Raw genomic sequence first — 18,482 nt, forward strand, 5'->3', positions numbered from 1 at the left:
ACTTCATATAAAACTGTGATGTTTAAAGTCCTCTGATTCTCATGCATGGAGCTTGAAAACCATGGAATCTAGTAGAATCCTGTTGTGACCTTTGGGTAATGGTTAATAAACCTTGAGTACCTCAAATTAACATAATTAGTCTCAATTAGGCTGCTGTGCAAGGAGTTGAACCCCAGGATACAACCACTTGGCAACTGAGCAACCGGCAACCTTTCAACAAGAAGATGAAGTGGGTTTAATAAGCCGGTATTCTGTTTTCTGTTCATTGTATTACCATTTTCTGCTACCTGAATCTCTGATCATCAAAGTTTGAGATACCTAAACTCAGGCAGACGCTCTGCTTGCAAGGCTAATGCACCTATTATATATTATAAGGTCAATGATGGATAGACCATCATTGACCTTAACTATAAAGCTTTTTTACCCAGCCAATCCAGTGTTATTTCATAAGCCTACCTCAAACAAGTCCACTGTTGTCTTACATTACATTAATGAAATTTAGCAGACACATGTACACCAATCAGCTTTAGTATAGGTTTACAATGCAAAACAATATTGTGTAAGTCCCCCTTGTGCCGCCTGTGTGGATCATGACTATGCAGAGCCTGTGGGGTGTGCTGTGGTCTTTGGCACCATGAGATTGGCAGCAGATCTCTTGGGTACTTTGGGTTGTTTAGTGTGGGGCGTCCACGGATCCGGCTTGTTTATCTGGTGCATCCCATGGAGCTCGATCAGTGATCTGGGGAGTTTGGAGGCCGGGTCAGCAGTCTTGTGTTGTTTGCCTGCTTGACCCCATGTGCAGAAGCAGGCTGTGGTGCACTGCGTGTTCCGATGCCTTTGTGTCTTGGCCGGCATTGACTATTTTCAGCAATTTGCATTTGATCTTCTGTAAGATCAAACCAGACGGGGTAGTCTTTGGTCCCCACAGGCATAAATGACCCTTGGGTGCCTATGATCCTGTGACCAGTTTAGTGGTATATAATTGATAATCATTGTTATTTGATCATCCAGTGTTATGTGGTGTTAAGGTTATGGCTAATCGATGTATGCAATATTTTTACCTTTTTTGACCCTGAATTGACTTGACTTTAGGAAGTAAGTTAAACGTGTGCCATCATTCTGGGCTGTAGAATTTCTTTGAAGGTGTAAACCACTAAACTGAGCCAGAACCGTAGCTCTATCTGTGCAGGATGCCTTGTTACTGGAGATTCGAACAGAATGTTGCCTTCTCTTGTTTGTTTAAATATGTACACTCTGAATCCAAACCAAACCAAATAGTAAATGAATCAAAAGTGTCCATTTTACTCTGATTCCGGATTGGGGAATGGACTAATAGGTGAGAAAATACATGACCAATTAGCACATCTGTGAATAACTACAGTACGGTACAGGTTACAATGGTACCGTCTTTCATTTGCACTGACTGAGGTTGTAAAATCCTCCCTAGAAAAATGACCATTAGGCAACCGTGGACTTGTTTAATGAACTGAAGCTCACGACCATCACTTTAAACAAGGAAGAGAAACTCCCTTCAGTGTGAACTTTCAGTAACTAGTTGTGTAAAATTGTGTATAAACTGTGTTTTGCAATGTGTACGGCATTATGGCAGCGACACAAACAGTAAACGCTGATGCTTTATTATGGTCTTCTATTCTGACTCGTGTTATGGCACTGTTTAATTGAACTTGATGTGATTTGTCACCTACATGATTTACGGGATGATTTACGGAAGCGGCCGACATCATTTAAGCTGCGCCAGTCAGAAGTCAGGTTGTAGGTAGTTTCACTTGGTTTATGTGTAGTTAATTAGATTAATCAGATTCCTTTTATGGCATTGTTTGCTTTTTTTAATAGTTATTTTGATACTGCTCATATATTGGTGAACTCCAAGTTTCATTTATGCAACCTTATTTCTGTATACCAAGTGTTTAAAACAAAGTGTATTAGATTTACAGATAATCTGGGGACTTTTCCTTGGCCTGTGCTGATCCAGCTTCCAGATGGCTCGGAGATGAGATAATTGTAACTTAATGAAAGTGAAGCAATTAGAATAAGGTATACTTTTGCTGCGGTGTCTTTTTTTTATATAGATGATTGACAGCTCCTTATTAAGAACGTAAGAAACAGTTCTTGTCTTTATAATGTCGCTCAGTCGAACAGAAATGTGCAGTTGGAAAGGAGCAGATTTGCTCAGTTCAGTCCTAACTTTTCTTCACTCTTTTGTCCATGATAATAAACCTTCCCAATTAAGAGTGACCCCGGGGAAGAGAATTCAGCCAGCTTAAATAGTGCCTGCTCATTTGCATTTATATATGCATTAGGGTGAGTCAAAAATTATCCGCACTCTGGCTTTAGAAATTATTATAATTAATTTTCAGAAAAGGCATTATTTTGTAGACATAATCACCCTGTATTTCAACACACTTTGTCCATCTGTCAACAAGCTTTCATATTTCCTCATAAAAAAAAAATGTTTTAGGCTGAGCCACGAGTGCAACTCGGATAAAGTGTACCTTGGTCCTTGTAAGGTTGCTTCGTGGGGACCAAACAGGTAAGAGTCAGATGGAGTGGGATTAGGACTATATGGAGGATGCTTTAAGAAATCAAAACCAAAATTTTTGCAGAGTGTCGACAATGTGGGCAGAAGTGTAAAGATGTCATGTGAGATCACGATCACGACGGCCTTGGATAGCAGTTCTCTGCGTTTAGTCTTCAGTGCTTATTAAGTGATGTAAGCGATTGATTTTCCAGCTGATGGCTGATGATTAAACTTTTTCTTGGTCGGCGACTGAGAATGTTTCTGTTTCATACTCTAATGTAACACGTTCACAGCTGCACAGCAACAGTGATTATTAAAGATCAATTGAAAAAAAAATTTTTTGATTACATTCAGTATCGCCATTTTTTTGTTTGCCAGTTTATGTATCCATTTTATTATAGTATAGGGCAGCACAAAGGTGTAGTGGATAGAACTGTCGCCTTGCACCTCCAGGGTCTGGGTTCGATTCCCGGCCAGGCTCGATTCCCGTCTCTGTGCATGGAGTTTACATGTTCTCCCCGTGCTTGGTAGGTTTCCTCCGGGGACTCCGGTTTCCTCCCACAGTCCAGAATTATGCAGGTTAGGCTAATTGGCGTTTCCAAATTGCCCGTAGTGAGGGAGTGTGAGTGTGTGTATGTGTATGGATTTGCACCCTGTCCAGAGTGTACCCTGCCTTGTGCCCTAAGTCTCCTAAGATAGGCTCCAGGCCCCCGCAACCCTGGATATAGGACAAAGCGGTATAGACGATGACTGAGTTAGTGAGTGAGTGAGTGAGTATACAGTATAGGTTTGCATTTGAAGAGCTAAAATATTGCAGTTCCACTATAATCCTACAGGTGGTGCACTCTAAACTATTCACAGATTGCAGGCACCACAACATGCTACTATATGTGGTAGGAGTAAAATGTTTGCCAAGTTTGTTTAGAATTGTAACAAAATCTAACAAATAATAATAATAATGATAATAGAATCAGGAGATTTTTAAAATTACGATATTTACACACACAATCTAATCGACAGCTTGGTATCATGATAATATTGTATGGTTGACCCCTGGTGATTCCTGTCCCTAATAATTATTATTATCCTGCTTCTGTCACCACTACTGTAAGTCTATTATTTGTTGATATTATTTAGATATAAAATATGATTGTTATCATTTATTTTCTTACTCACTCACTCATTCTGTATAGCACTTAATCTGTACAGGGTCTCTGGAGGCCTGAAAGGGGATTCAAACCGTCAACCCTGGAGGTGCGAGGCAGCAGTGTCTACATCACTACATCACCGTGCCGCCTGTCATTATTTCCTGTAGATGCTAATCACAGGTTTCTTTATAGCCATAATCTTTGAAAACACTAGTATACACTTGCAAGAGTTAAATTCCGCTTTAGCACAAAGTTTTAAAGACTAATTTACATTCATTCAAATGTTAATTGCGCAGGCATTCTTTTTTCCCCTCCCTTAACCTTTTTTTTCTTAAAAAAAAAATCAGTACACTTAAGCTTGAGTGTGTGTGTGTGTGTGTGTGTGATTGCTTGCTAGTCAGCAGAGGCTTTTTATTTGTGCACTCAGTGGGCAAGCGTCGCTCTAATTAAAACAATTAAGCGAAAGGCGGGAGAGCGCTGAAGAACAGCACGCGCCCGTGACAGCCGCTCGGCACCGCGGCGATCACGCCCGTGGCACAGGGAGACGTCAGGGCTGTCAGAGCTAATCTGATTAAATGTTTATTGTTTCTTAATGGCTACATGAAAAGAAGGAAAATAGTGCAGGGATAAGTGGAGCGAGGTGAGAGATTTTTCTCGGTGAGAAAAAGAAAAGGCGCAGAGGGTTAGGACGAGGGTGCGAACAGTCTGATGTGAACATTAATTGCGTTTCAAAAAATAAAGGGTCCGGACATTATTTTGACCTCATGAAGTCTTGGGCGGACCACATGTGATGTGTTGTTAGAACAGTGGGCTCGTAATAAATATGAAAGTTATTTTGACCATTGAATATGATTGTTTTGGTTTTTTTTCTTCAAATAATTACATTCCGTAATTTCCATTTCCTATTGCAAAACACATTTTCCCATATGAAATAATGTAAATGCAGATGATCCGTTCCAGCCACCCTAAAGTTAGTAATAAAATAGAAAATAAAGTGCAAACCAATCTATCACTTCCTCCACACTATTATTTTCCCTAGTATTTTATTCTTCTTTAATAGCCTGCGTTTCCTTAAAGACTCAATCCCTTCGTGTCTTCACTCCATGACTCCATTTGCAGATCTGAGCCTGGAGAAAGGAAAAAGATAAAGAAAAATACACTTCATGTGTTTAGATTTTTTTTTTCCTGGATGCTTCCAGAAGCTAGGGAATACCAGCTGGGATGGCACAGCTGTGCAGATGATGGCCCAGACTATCCAGTTTAATTTTTCACACAGTAGAGGTTAATGCACATTAGCATCCGGGTGTGTGGAGGTTCAGGTATTCCCACAGGAAACTGCAAGCTGGCTCCTTCCAGGATGTTATGCTCATTAATCGAGTAACGGCAGGGCATTAGGTAGGGTTGGGATGGTGGGGTAGATGGGGAAATAAGAGTGTGTGTAGTGTAGAGTGAAAAAATGTTGTTTTTGGTTATTTCTTCATTAAGAAAGCTCCAAAAGATTAACCTGTAAAAGGAACTTGCTAGAGATTAAACTGTTTAATTAAACTTATTAACAGGCAAGGGACTTTTATATTTTATATGGCCCACAATTAGTGTAGTTAAGCACTGGAGATCACCTGGGATGTGGAATAATATTGTACAGGATATATAGTTAAATGCCCCAGCCCTCATATGTTCTACTGTATATCACCACTTGTTAAACGCCTCTCGTCCAATCAGATTGCTTGGTCGGAAACTAACTGCTGTATAATAGATATTAATTGAGGGTATGTGGCTTTTTGCTGGTAAGAGCTCAGGACTAAACTTAAAGCTGAAAACCATATAAAAAAAAAAATCTAATCATATTTTTTGTACAGGTAGTCCCCGACTTACGAGCGAGTTCTGTTCCAGGAGCATGTTCGTAATTTGGATTTGTCCTTAAGTCCGACAAAGTGGGTCGTATACACCCTCGACACAAATGTACAACGTAAACCATTCCAATCCACTTGACTAAATCTGAGCGGTGCGTTTGTCCCCCTTCCGCACTGTCATCATGTTGCCAAAAACCACACATAAGGAAATGAATCTCACGTTATACAAGTATAAAATGTAACAGTGTTGTAACAACCTAACAATATACTGGACATTTTATACATTCACTTACACACTGACAATATTGTATATAATTGTAAGTATTCTGTATCTTGTGCGCTGCAGTATCTATTTTTTATACAATACATATGAGATACTTCTGTGCTTTGTTTGCATCTACTGAACAAATGTTTGTAGAACTGTGGTCCACTTGTATTTGTGTAAATTCATAACTCGAATCTTTGTAAGTTGGGGAATAATTGTATTTGCTGATTTAGCATGCTTTATATCAGCTACTTTGATCTACAGCATGTGACATTCGGATTGTAATTGACCTATAGTACGCCTAGGCCTGTAACCTTTTGAGAAGAGCACAGATGTTCTGAACTATGGGATCCATTTTAATGTTTTAGATAGCGCGGATACATTTGTAGAAGCGACTCTATACTGTACGGATAAATGAAACTATTTCCTGTGCTGACCACATTATTTTTTCATGGAAAGGCTGACATTTGCATGGGGTTGCCCCTCTGCACCCTGTGCATGTTCACTGCTAACCTTTAAGAGGATATGAAGTGAAAAAGGGTGCGTTCTTGCTGTGTATGCAACAAGGAAAAATGCATAGATAATAATAATATCACTAGCACAGAGGATACTTTCGGGAAAAAAAATGAAAAAGCTCAGATTTTTTTTCAGCCAATCATAGGCAAGAGTTTTCTTTCCCCATTATTCTGTTATTTTCCTCTAGAATTACACTAACATTCATCCTATGCACTCTTCTGCTGTAATGTATTACATGCAGCACATTTTCTTCTTTGTCTGTTTCTTATTCTTTGTAAATGAATAAACAAAAAATGTGTCTATTATGCATATGTTCATAATACAAGTATAACACCAGTACTTGAAATAAAAAAGGAGAGAATAGAACATTCTGTGACGTTTATGATTATAATGCATGTATAAGACCTTATACACAGTTATTATCACTTGTGAAATATTTGCACTTTATACATATGTGGGTTTACACTTTGTACGTAATGCATCTTTATGGTGCAATATGAATTGATAGTCCTGAAGTATAAGTAGTGTTCATCATGCAATGCCAAAGATGGACAAGAGAGGGCAGCACTGAGTACAAAGGTCATAATAAGCTAGTGTTACAGTATGGTATACTAAGATTTCAACTATGAAGTCACTGAAAATATGATCTTATGCATTTATATGTAAATGTATGAAACTTTGTTACAATTTGTAGATATCTTTATAATGTATGAAAAATGATATAGCGTTCATAGCATCGTAAAACCAATTTTAGACAACCGTAAAACTTAAATGTATTAGGATTAAGATTAGAAGCTGGGGTCAGAGATCAGGGTCAGTCAGGACAGAGCACCCCCAAGGCTCAAGGGTTTAACGGTGGCAGCTGGGTGGTCCTGGGGCTTGAACTCCCAACCTTCTGTTCAGTAACCCAGAGCCTTGCTCTAATGCCTTTACATAAGCAGCAGTCTAAAGGAATGCATATTAAACTAGAAAGGTTTCGATTCCCCCCTATAGTGAGTGACGTCATATAAGACGAGCCCCTTCCCCAGCGTGTTGCTCAGCTCTGCTGTTCTTTACAGTACGTACTGTAGCTCAGCAGCAGCTCATTTACATAAACAGTAAACCAGTATGTTTGGATTAGGAGTGAAACAGAGGGAGTGTGAGGTATAAAACCTGCATTATCTGAGTGGTATTTCAACTGTGGCATCAAGACACACACACTTAGAGGGAAATACTCTTATAGAAATAGAACAATATGGGACCTTTAAAAGTCTACGGTCCACTCTAGCTTTGGTGTTGCAGTAAAAAAAAAACGAAAAAAAACTCATTCGGAACAAACTGGATTAAGTGCGTGCTCTTTTTTTCAGTTCCCTCATAAACGTTATACAGTATTTCATTTCTGCAATATTAAAGGTCACTCAGCTTCGCTTAACCCTTCTGTCGCTCTGGAGAGCTGGCTGATAGGCAGGACAGGTCTATCATTTAAAGTGACCGCGCAATAAATTGCATATTGTATCGAAAGCTTATCTTGACCTCGTGCCAACGTGCAAGCACTTCTAAGCATTAGCGCAATTGTACTTTGCTTTAAAGGAATGGAAAATGCAGACATTTATAGAGCATATGTGAGATCTGAGAATGGTCCCTGGTGTGTGGATTAGCTGAGATGGACGTGATTAGGCTGAGATGTCCAGCTTCAGATTCTCGCTTTCCTTCCCCTGCAATTACCCTGTTCGTGTTTTTTTTTTTTCGTGTGTGTTTTATGTGATCTCATGAGGCCAAGGCGATATCAGTGACACTGTGGCTCAGGTGACGTGGGCGAGTGTTTGTAACTTGAATAGAGGCAAATGGAGGGCTGACCTTTTAAAGAAATATATAACCGTGGAAATGAATCGCAGTTAGGTAAGCGCCGCCAACCTGTAGGTTGTAATGATTTATGGATCGCGCCCTCGGCCTCGATGAAGCTGATGCCACCTGTACACCTCTGAGCTCCACCACCGCCCGGTTAACGTGCTTTAGATAGCAATTTCCAATATTCAACCTTTTCCATGGCATTTCGAGGTAATGCAAAGCTCTCGTTTCGGAATCGTCGGCTTGCAACAGAAGCAAACACGGTCTTCTTGTTGGTGAAATGTTATGAAATCTCTTCCAAGGGTATAAATATCAAGTACGTTCTTGATGGATCCTGTCTAGGATGTGAGTTCCATGTTCTCTCTGTATTATTATATCATAGCACGGGGTAATACTGGATTCAAATGGGTGTTGATTTCTTTTCTATAATAACAGAGATTTATATTAATATTAGTGTAATAATTAATATAATAATATTATCATGCATACTTATGGACAATTACACACATCCGCCTGAAGATATCGTAGGTTGTTTGTTAGCAGGTGCACCACAAGCAGGGCTCTCCAAACTTTTTTTGCATCACGGACCAGTTTTATTTAAGACAGATTTGCACGGCCCGGCCATCATGCACTCGTAACAAGCCATAATAAAGTGCAGAATAAATACAACATAACATACCATAACGCAAAGTCAGCATGAGTCCTGAGCTTGCTTCCGTGCTTTGCGGCGATCTCAGCATATTCCACTTTTATTTTAATCCAGACCGTCGGCAGACTTGAAGTTGCCTTGGCCTTTTCTTTTAAAATGCAGCTTTCTTTTTGTTTCCAGTCTCAGAGTCGTCTGGTGTCTTGTCATCGGGTGTTTTTAATCTTCCAAGAAATCATATCGGATAGATTAGCTAGTAACATTAGCTTCATTATATTAGGCATCTAAACCAATACAGGAAAATGTGTGAAAAAAGTACAGGTGGACGTGATTAATCAAGCAATTAAATGGAAATAATACTGTATATAAAGGCGGCACAGTGGTGTAATGGTTAACACTGTTGCCTCGCACCTCCAGGGTCATGGGTTTGATTCTCTGTGTTCTCCCCGTACTTAATTGGTTTCCCCCAGGTGCTCCGGTTTCCCTTCATAGACATGCGGATTAGGCTAATTGGCGTTTCCAAATTGTGCGATGGATTGTATAGAATAAGCAGTGTAGAAGATGAATGAATGAATTCTTTCTGTGTGGCCCAGAACCCAATCATCCATGGCCTGGTACCAGTCCATACCACTGGGACCACTGCAGTAGAGGTTTGAAGGTGGGTGTTTTTTGCGATATGGCATTGTTTAGCCATGTTGCGCTTTCGTAACTTCGTCTGCCTGCTGTTGTGTAGCCGTCTAATGTGTCGTTACAGCGTTACAATTGTAAATTTACCGTGACGGAATGCAGAAATGAAATTTGAACAAATGTTTGTTTTTTGTTTTTTATGGGGTTTGTAAGCATTTCTGTTTTTTGGGTTGGAAACCACCTGCCATATCTGGCAAAACTGCCTATTGGTATTTTCCTATAGTCTGCCGTCTTGCCTTGGATACCATCTCTAATCTTCTAGGCTTGCACCACAAAATATCACCTGGTACCTGATTTACGAGTAACTTGGGCTGATGGTAATTAGGTTAGATTAGATTAGATGAAAATGCATCTATTACTCACTGAACAGACATTTGAGTATTGCCTGTTAGGTGCATTCGAAAGACAGAAATCTTTTTTAAAAACCTAGCGACTTTTCAAAGAATGTACAAACATCAGGGTAAAGGAAGCAGCACTGATAATGGGTTTAGGTCTGCATTCAGCTGATGATCAGCTTTACAAGCAAGCACTTTTGATGTGTTTTTCTTTTGAAATGGTTTTGCATTTACAAATCGATTTCTAAAGCCTCTGTTTTGAAATATGTGGGTATGCGCGCTAAAGCTGGACATTTTTTCCCCAGTCTTAAAGTGCATAGCAACAAGTAACTAGAAACTAACTGGCATGGCATCTTATTATGTAATACTGGAGTGTCTTGTTCGAAATAATAAATAAATAGGATACCGTCATGGTTTTAGTGTCGTGTAGGTGTAATATGTGTGGACATTGCTGTCGTTTACCTCTCAGCTTCTCCACTCCATTAACAGCTACCCAAAGACACCTGAACGCACTGTCCTCGCAGCTCCAGAAACATTATAACAAGGGTAATTTGATTACGTCTAAATCTCCTGGAGCCAGATGGGAACATCTGTAATTAGTCCAGTGAGTGGATTGCTTTACCTTTTAGCGAGACTAAATGAATATAATGCCTCCACAATATGAGGCCCGGATGGCACCAACAGGTTCCGCTGGAGCACCTGGGCCGATCCTGCCTGCTTAAATAAAATCTGTCTGACACAAAAGCTCTGCAGTAAAACAATTGATTCTGCCATTTACTTTTTTATTCCTGAAAACCTGAAGCTTTCAAGCTTGTCTGCTTTGCAATTTTACATCCACGTCCTTGTTTCTAATGAATTAGCCTTACTGGCTAGCATGACTGACTAATTCTGTATTCTACCAGTTGCATGTTTTTATGGCAGCACTTTCTGACAATACAGTATTTATAACTCATCTAATTTGTCAAGCTTTGGTGTTTTCTGGCCTGTCTTTTAACTATCTAATTGGCTAACATTAGCTGAATTTATGTATACGGGAACATAGCCAATATTTAGCACAGAGCTCATTTAATTCTTTGTTTGGCTAGTGCTGCTCTTTCTACTACTAAACGTAGTAATGCTAATGTGTTCTAACCCACACACTAACTGAGAAGAAGTTCCCCCAGGATGCACCCTGCTATCTCCCTGCGGACTCAATGCTATCTTCATTACCCCAGATTTAGCACAGATCTAGCAGCATCGTCTCCGCCTGACTCGTCGCTGCGTGACGGCATAATGAGGGAGCGACGGAATTGGAGCTGACGTCTTCCCATTTTTTGCTATGATAATAATTACTGTCTGTGTCTGTCTCTTCATCTCGCTCCTCTCTTATTGTGTGGTAATTTGCAGGAGCGCCTAAGAGCGTCTTTATTTATAACAGAGTCTCTTTACTCCAATAAACTAATCATGTAGCAGCGCTACGCCACCAGTTTAATGGAAGATTTTGGACAGTGTGAGGAATTAAGACTGCATTTGCGACTAGATTACATACAGTCAAGCTTTCTCTGTATTCAGGCATAGGGAGGATTAAGTCATTGTCAAACATCTTCCAACAAGTGTTACCTCTAGGAACGTTTCTCTTTCTATTGCCCCCTTCTGTGCTTTTGCCTTTACGACTTTTTAGCCTTTACGACTGTAGCCTTTTCAGATGATTAAGTATTAGAGATTGTGCACTATGAGTACAGAATGGACTTATATACCAGTTTGCATCCAATTTCCAAGGGAGCAGAACGATCTGGGTAGGGTAGGTCTTCATTAGGGAGCCTGTCCTGACAAGTTGGAGTCTGAACATGTAGAACAACAAGGCTAAGTGGATGTGGCAGGGCAGGTCATACTGGTATGCCGTGTTGTTGTTGTGCTGAAGGATCTTCAATAGCTCAATATCCCAATGACCTAATCCCCCCCCCCCCCCCACCTTGTTCAAACGCAGGGTTCTGGTGGTCAACAAGCCCCACTAAGGTGCACTTGTTCTTCTTGAACCAGCTCTCAGCTTCCTCTTTGTATTGGCTTAGTGGTTAGTACTGTCGCCTTGCACCTCCAGGGTCAAGGGTTCAATTCCTGCCTCAGGGTTTGTGTGCACGGAGTTTGCATGGTTTCCTTGTGCTGGGTTTTCCTAAGATGTGCAGATTAGGCTAATTGGCATTCCTAAATTGTCTGAAGTGGGTAATTGAGCATGTGGATGCTGACCAGAGGTCCTACCCTGGTTGTAAAAATAGGAATAAATACAGTGGTCACTATTGGCCTCCATGGTCCCTAAGTGGACTACAAAGATTCCTAGATGGACAAGCTCTATCTATCTATCTATCTATCTATCTATCTATCTATCTATCTATCTATCTATCTATCTATCTATCTATATCGATGAGGTTAGCCATCCATGTGAATAATGGTGGTTTGTGGTTGGACATGGATCCTATCTTTGATGCCAGTGCAGTCCTGACAAACTGTACAATATCTAAGATACTTGAATTAAGTAGCAACACTACCACCTTGATATTACCGAATGTAGTTCCATAGTAAAAAAAACTTTCCCCGAACCCACAGTGACCACCCCACAGCATGAAAGTCTAACAAATGGATCATTCATCAAAAGCTCTGTCATATTCCACCTGTCGCTCATATCCAACTTCATCCCAGCCTCGACCTCTGAAACCAGTCCGATGTCCGCCCTCCCCCCCTTGTCCTCTTTCTTCTGCTTCTGCTTCTTAGCGGACTTTCGGCAGTGCCTCAGCACCGTACCACGTCTAACTAAATGTCAGAGAGCAAGAAGATCGAGGACCTGCAGTGGTAATTACTGTACCACACTGACTTCCACAAACCCATTGTCATGGCAACAGATTATCTTTCTTCTCTCGTCCCCTTGTTACTCCATCCACTCTCAGCCCTCCTACATCGTTTGGCCTCTGTCTTATTTCAGTTAGTATTTCTTTCTTTATTATTTTTCCCTCTTCTCTTACTTTTATGCTATTTGTCTGTGATTCTGCACATTTTAAAGTCCCTCTCATCTGGTTTTCCTCTGATTTGATTAGCTTTATACTATCAGATGTAGTATTGACTGTAAAAAAGGAAAGAATTATATGTTTCTTAGAGCATTTATTGGGAGTCGTCATAAAACATAATGACTTCATTGGTGACTCGGTGGTTGAGGCTGTAAGGTCAGGTGTTCAACCAGGAGAACCGCCAAGCTGCCACTTTTGGACATTTTAACCCTCTCTGCTTTAAGGGTTCCATATCTCGGCTGACCCTGAGCTCTGACCCAAGAAAAGCTGGGATATCCCAAGAAAAAAAGAAGAAAAAATCTTTTCAAAATGTGCATGTTTGTCAAAAATAACAGATTTTATCGAATCTTGGATGTTCGCGTCTAGAGCTATAGGACATCGTCCTTTGGGTAATTAGCATATTGTCTTAATCAGTTATGCATGCAGGCATAGTAAAGCAAATTTAAATCCCAAAGCACTAAACTAATCCATTAACTAAATGCACAAGCAAGCTAGCCTGTACTGTGAGAAAGTATTTGCCCCTTCCTGACTAATGCATGTCAATCACTTGGTTTCCTATCTGTTCTTGATTTTTTTATCACAGCTTGATTTGTTCCTTTTTGAGATCTTTTTGCATGCTTTCCTTTGTCAGTATTTTCTTGATTTATCAGGTCAGGTAGTAATCAGGCCTGGGTGTGACAAGTGAAATTTAACTCAGCTTTTCCAAAAAAATGTATCTAATCACAGTTCATTCATGAAGGGGATGGAGTCACTGTACTTTTTCATATTATACATGAACTGCATTTTGTATGTACTCAGGTTATCTGAGGTGTAATATTAAACTTTGTTGTTTGATCAGAATTATTTAAATATGCAAAATCAGGATGGGGCAAATACTTTTTTTACAGCATTATACTGTAGCATCTCTGGAAGCATCTGCCAAGCCATACATCGCATGACATAGGATGGAGGAGTCATTATGTCTTAAAATTTCCTGTTATTTGGGATTCAACTGCTAGTCTCCAGTCTGACGATCCCTGTTACCATGGAAACATTCTTATATAAGATGGCGCCAAAATATGAATGACCAGTGCTGCGTGATTGTTTTTTTTTTCATTGTTGTTTTTTTTCCATGCCAAGTACGACAAATCACTTACAGATTGTGAGTCCAATTCGAACATTAATTACAAATCTGTGTTTGGTTTTAGGGGTCTCGCAGCGATCAACCAGATAGGAAATAGCCACCCGGGAGCGCTGCCAACATGGCCGCCAAGTGGACAGACTTTTCGCTTAGTCGTTTGATTGCGGCTCCTCTCCTAATCCAGTCTGGTGCCGAATTCATGCCGTTGTGAAAATTAGTCGGACGTGTCAAGCGGTGAAAAAGAAGCTGCAGAAAATCACATTGTTATTGCGGTCATATTTCCGTATTGCAGCATGGCCCACATGTTAATCTTAGGACTTTAAGGTTAATGCAGTAAGCAATAGACATAGACACCAAATTTGTCTCATCTCTCTCTCTCTCTCTTTCTCACACACACTATTTTTAGTATATCATTAATAATATAATCAAGTTCAAGCCTGGCTAGATAAAAGCGTTGAACAGAATCACCTTTAAAGTAACTTTCTTTCCGACACTTTCTCTCCCTGACTGTGTAAGTTTGTCCCACTTTCGCGACGCTAAATGCATCATAACAGCGTTGGAGACTGACGAGCAGAAGAGCAGTGCTACCACCAGACTTGCTGTTTATTTTATGTATGTATGTGTATGCGTGTGTGTGTGTGAGTGTGAGTGCAGGACTGAAAAATAGAAGCGCGCAGCAGGCCGAGAGATGGATTGCATTCTAACAAGTCTATGACATACTGGAGTAAAATAGATGGTTTACGACATATTAAACACCTGCTCTTATGGGAAAATAATAAACTCTGGGGATTTCACGGTAACTCTGCTTCGTCACACCGCTCCGCTCTTGATTATGTTTCTTTAACAGCAGGCCTCGGAGAAGAAGGTAGAGACGCCGGTTTGAGCGTGGTGTTTTTATCAGGATGTCTGTTTGATCTAGTGCTGCTTTCCCGGCTTGGACTTGAACCGGAGCAAGAAGAGTAAGCACGGGTGGTGTGCTTGTGTGAAGGATAATGGGTGTCTCCTCCATCCAAGCCATGCGATTCTGCCTGGTGGAAAAGCGCCAGAGTCCTCTTCCACAAACCTGGAGTCTCAGTTTGTACCTTGGACTATCACCCTGATCTCTCTAACCCCATTTTGTCACGCACTCGCACACAGTCGCTCCGCTCAGGAAGATCTCTTAAGTCCCGTGAAGGACTCCGAGACTGTGAAGGTAAGCAGTGTGAAGGTGAGCAGAGATCGGCTTGCGGTTAAATCCTTCACACATACACACTGCTCTCTGGCGTAACGACCCCAACTGACCTCGAATTAGTCAACAGTTCATGAAATCTATTAAAATGTCTGTACGCTGCAAGATCTCGCGAGGACCCTCGAACCGTTCCAACCCCCTCTATCTGTCTCTGTCTCCATTTCCCTCTTGCCCATCCCTCATGTGCGCCAACCCCCCACCCAACCCAACCTCCTGCCCTAACACCCTCCCACCCAGCAGACATCTTTACAAGGCCCTTTATATCGAGCCCATTAATTGTTTGTTAGGTGTGTAATTAAAAAGGCTGAGTGAAACATCTTGTTACCAGCTGGGATCGTTATGAGCGTTTGAGGGGCCCGAGCCGGCTGCGGTGAGTATTTAGGGAGGCGTTTATCGCCCCACTGGGGGCCGTGCACTGGGAATCCGGCAGTGTCGGTTTGTTAAAGTTTAACAGCCCGTGCCTAAATAGCTTTATGTGAGCACTTTGCCTTTTAGAAGGTAGCGACGAGCTTGTCTAATCTCTCGAACGTCACGACGCCCGCGCTACCGGAGGACACCCGATGTGTCAGGACGGACTGTGTCGCAATTTAATGATGACTGGGTTGCGGGTTCTAGAGATGACTTTATTGTCAACAACGAGGGATAGATAGTAGACTCAATCGATTTTACAGTAGTGAAGAAAGCAGGTTGGATTGCTTGGGGGATAAAGGTATTATGGCAGCTCTTTCATTCCCTGTCCATACAGCAAACGTAGACACACACATACATACACACACATGCACATGTGCTCACAAACTGTTGGGTACGGTTGAGTGCCTTCGATTTGTCTGTCAGAACAGAATCTGTACGTTCTTGTGTGTTTTTTAAGGATGATTACCCCTGCTGTGGCTCTCCTAGTGATGTAGACTAAGTGGTTGTGGTCACTTACGCTAATTGCCACTTTCAGGTAGCATTTTAAATAGCATCAGGCTAATTATGTACCTCAGGGGACCGGTATTCCAACCGAGATGGGTACTATTTGCATTAGCGTAGCCTCCCCTGTTGTTGTTCGGTGCATCAGCCGTATAATGCTCTTTTTAGCTCTGTTCAATAAAAACGCCGTACTTCTTTATTTCTTTTCAGGACAGAAATAAACCCAGGCCTACTAGCCTTCAATGGATTTTGGCACAATTTACCCTTCTGCCTCGCCGACTTTGTGCGTTTTGATTTTCATGAGCGAAACTTTATACAAAGTTAAATTGAACTGGGGGTTTGCATCAACCGCATCGAACGGACTGCGCCTTTTATTTCTGTACAGAAAAGACCAAGATAAAAGACGTGCTAATGCTGATACACAAGCATTCGTCTGCCTCGCCTTTTGACAAGCAGAACCTCTGTACACACTTCCTCTCTACACCATCTAATGGCACTAGCTATTAATATTTGAAGTAACCATTGACAAAACGTTTATAGACACATCAATTGTAAACCCTTTAATCCTTTAATTAAACAAAAAATGAAATGGTATGAGAAAAGTAAACATTGTAGCATCTTTAACCTGGAAAATACAAATCTACGTTTTGATGAATGTAACAGTAACAGTGTCTATGATGATGTCTATGAGCAGTGATGCTGAAAAACAAAGCAGCGAAATTGAAATAGCGAAAAGTGAAATTGAAAATCTGAGCGGCTTAATTAAAGAAACAGTAGCAAGACTGAAAAACTTAGAAGTTAACCTGAAAAAACAGGCAGTAAAAATGGAAAAATTAAGCAGTGAAAAAGAAATAACAGAGAAACTGAAAATGCGAGCAGCAAAATGAAAAAAAAAAAAAAGATTGAAGAACCCCGGCATATATACACTCTCTTAAAGGATTATTAGGAACACCTGTTTAATTTTTCATTAATGCAATTATCTAATCAACCAATCACATGGCAGTTGCTTCAATGCATTTAGGGGTGTGGTCCTGGTCAAGACAATCTCCTGAACTCCAAACTGAATGTCAGAATGGGAAAGAAAGGTGATTTAAGTGATTTTGAGCGTGGCATGGTTGTTGGTGCCAGACGGGCCAGTCTGAGTATTTCACAATCTGCTCAGTTACTGGGATTTTCACGCACAACCATTTCTAGGGTTTACAAAGAATGGTGTGAAAAGGGAAAAACATCCAGTATGCGGCAGTCCTGTGGGCGAAAATGTCTTGTTGATGCTAGAGGTCAGAGGAGAATGGGCCGACTGATTCAAGCTGATAGAAGAGCAACTTTGACTGAAATAACCACTCGTTACAACCGAGGTATGCAGCAAAGCATTTGTGAAGCCACAACACGCACAACCTTGAGGCGGATGGGCTACAACAGCAGAAGACCCCACCGGGTACCACTCATCTCCACTACAAATAGGAAAAAGAAGATACAATTTGCATGAGCTCACCAAAATTGGACAGTTAAAGACTGAAAAAATGTTGCCTGGTCTGATGAGTCTCGATTTCTGTTGAGACGTTCAAATGGTCGAGTCAGAATTTGGCGTAAACAGAATGAGAACATGGATCCATCATGCCTTGTTACCACTGTGCAGGCTGGTGGTGGTGGTGTAATGGTGTGGGGGATGTTTTCTTGGCACACTTTAGGACCCTTAGTGCCAATTGGGCATCGTTTAAACGCCACGGGCTACCTGAGCATTGTTTCTGACCATGTCCATCCCTTTATGACCACCATGTACCATCCTCTGATGACTACTTCCAGCAGGATAATGCACCATGTCACAAAGCTCGAATCATTTCTAATCATCATCAAATAGGTTTCTTGAACATGACAATGAGTTCACTGTACTAAAATGGCCCCCACAGTCACCAGATCTCAACCCAATAGAGCATCTTTGGGATGTGGTGGAATGGGAGCTTCGTGCCCTGGATGTGCATCCCACAAATCTCCATCAACTGCAAGATGCTATGCTATTAATATGGGCCAACATTTATAAAGAATGCTTTCAGCACCTTGTTGAATCAATGCCACGTAGAATTAAGGCAGTTCTGAAGGCGAAAGGGGGTCAAACACCGTATTAGTATGGTGTTCCTAATAATCCTTTAGGTGAGTATATTTAATTTGTTTTGGAGGTGAGTTCTTAAGGTGAAATTTCGTATTGTGAAACACATTTTCCCATAGGAAATAATGTAAATGCAGATAATCCGTTCCAGCCACCCAAAAATTACCAATATTAGCAACTTCCAACACTATAATCACATTTTCGTCTATAACAACAATCAAATCATAAAAAAAAAAAAGCATGTACATTTAGTAAAATATATAATAAAAG

General features: G+C 40.9%; 1 protein-coding gene across 1 annotated transcript in view; it reads left to right on the forward strand.

Annotated features, from left to right (window-relative positions):
* ctnna2 (catenin (cadherin-associated protein), alpha 2) overlaps positions 1-18,482 on the forward strand; it is a 359,773-nt gene that overhangs the window by 100,628 nt on the left and 240,663 nt on the right. The window lies entirely within an intron of this gene.

The sequence above is a fragment of the Clarias gariepinus genome, chromosome 20, assembly GCF_024256425.1.
Source record: "Clarias gariepinus isolate MV-2021 ecotype Netherlands chromosome 20, CGAR_prim_01v2, whole genome shotgun sequence".
NCBI classification, from domain to species: domain Eukaryota; kingdom Metazoa; phylum Chordata; class Actinopteri; order Siluriformes; family Clariidae; genus Clarias; species Clarias gariepinus.